The sequence below is a fragment of the Athene cunicularia genome, assembly GCF_003259725.1.
Source record: "Athene cunicularia isolate RWA chromosome 15 unlocalized genomic scaffold, athCun1 chr15_part1, whole genome shotgun sequence".
Taxonomy (NCBI): Eukaryota; Metazoa; Chordata; class Aves; order Strigiformes; family Strigidae; genus Athene; species Athene cunicularia.
This window is the reverse complement of record NW_020799121.1, coordinates 15,730,429-15,732,702: the sequence shown is the minus strand read 5'-3', so window position 1 is coordinate 15,732,702 and position 2,274 is coordinate 15,730,429.

Below are 2,274 nucleotides of genomic sequence, written 5' to 3'. Positions count from 1 at the left end.
GCGTCCCTCCGGGCCGGCCACGGACGCTGCCGCCGCTGGGCTGAGGGAGCGGCCGGGCGCGGGGCCGCCCTGTCCCTCTGCCGGTTCCGCGCCCCGTGCTCCCGCCTTCAGCTGCTGCTTGCTACCGAATGAACGTGCCGGCGGCTCCACGCGCGCCCGAGCTTGTGCTTGCGGTCGAGGGGATCCCGACTGGTCGCCCCAGCCCCCAGCACGGGGCTAGCGTCCCCGCACATTGAGTTTCTCCAGCCCGTTCCCTCGGGTCTAGTGTTTTACCAGGGTGGTGGCGTCCCTGCTGGGCTGACAGGCGCTGCGGGGAGTGCCGTACCTCGTACTTGTGATCCGGGACCCTCCTGCTTGGAAGGCAGCGCCGGTGGCAGTGGTGACAGTCCTGGAGCGGTGTCAGTGTCCTTCATCGCTCCGCAGTTACCCGTTCTGGTGGTGCCTGGAGCTTTGCGTTGTTGGATAGATCCTTCAGGTCTCTTGCTAGCTGCTTTGTTCCTCCCTGCCACCCCTTTGACTTCGAGTTACCTCGAAGTCTAGTAATACATAGCTCCTGCTGTGGTGGTAAGGGTGATGAGTGGGTTCAAAATCGTATATTGTAGCAAATGTGTTTAAGTTCCAGACAGACTTCCAAGGATAATTCAAAGATTTACGTAAACCTGTAGACGCAGACCAACAGGGCTGAGCAGTGCAGCACGCAGGACCAAGTGTCCCACTATTCTCGCGTTTTAGTGAGAGTTTGCACCAGTCCTGCTTGGAGAAGCTGTCTGTCTGTCTTGCATTTCCTATGAGATAATGGTGGGCTGTGTCCTTAGAAATAAGTTCTCATTGGATTTCTTTGCTACTCAGCTCTTTTGAATTATTGCATTGTTTGTCTGTCATCATTCTTAAGTTCAAAGAAACCTGTTCCTTACAGTTCTTTCCTTTAATTCCTCACCTTTCCTTGTACCTGTACATCTGCTGTGTTTTCCTGAGTATGCTCCTGTTTTATATATTGTCGTGTTAAAGACTAAAGTGGAAGTTGCCCAGAAATCTTCTTGCAAGCCCCAAATGGGTCCTCTCTAGGTATTGAGATCTGCTGATGCCAGGACAGGTGTCTTCTGTTTCTGTTGGTCTTGCTACCCAGCTTTAAAAACAGTTTAAGGACTTTTTTATCAAATGAAACAAGATGTAACAGGGCTCCTCATGAGAATTTTATTTTGACTGCCATTTGGCCATTCTGTGTTTGGGTGAAAGCTCTGCTTGGAGCTTGACACGTGCCAGCATTTGTGGTTGATTATGTTTTTCTCAATTTCTGAAGTTTTTACAGTTTAAATCTATTCCAGTGAGACACACAGTAGACTAAAATCTTTATCCGTTAAGGTATAAAGGAGATGTTGCATGGAAGTTGCAAGACTGATCCATGGGGATGATCATTTCTGTCCTCTCAAGGTTGCTGCATGTTCTGCTGTGCGGGGGGTGCAGAGCACTCAGGCTGCTGAAGTAATTTTCCTGGTAGTACCTGAACAAAAACATATCAGGCTTGCTGTTCACTAAGTGTGGGCACAGCAGGGGGTAGCAAGAGTTGAATCAACTCACTACTCTTTCTCCAGAACAGTGGACAGACTTAATTTATACTCATGTTTTCAGGATGATTGTGCTGCATTGAATCTTAATGGCGATAAGGTTGTCAGTAAAGGAGGTACATCTCTTAAAGGCCCTAGGAACAATGCAGGTGTTCTGCGCAACAGTAATGATTTGCATTTGCATTACCTTTGTCCATTTTATCCTGTAAGGTGAAACTGAAGAATACTGTCTGTGCAGTGTACTGTCACTTTGAAAAACCAATTCTACATCCCCAGACCTTGCTGTTAACTGTACAGAGTATTGTATTAGCACTAAACTATTGGCCCAAAATGCTCTTGCTTCTGCCACCTAAACGGGATACGAGTTGTGGTTGCTTTTGAAATGATTAATAACTGCTGTAATTGCCAAAATTCACTTGTAGGCTCTGAGGGCCTGTGCATTTGTCCTTTTAAATTGTATAGACAGAACTGCTTACTGTGTAACATGAAAAAACCTCACACCTCAAAGGTTAAATAAATTCAGCACAATGCAAAGTTATGGCAGAGCTGGAAGTAGATTTCCTGGCTCTTCTCTGTAGCTTCTAATGTTCTTAAACCCTTCTTTTTTATTTTTCCTTTTGTGACATATCTGTCACTGAACTTTACCTGGCTTTGTTGCGTTATATCCATGCAACCTGCTGTCACAGAGCATTTCTAAAAAGAAAACTTG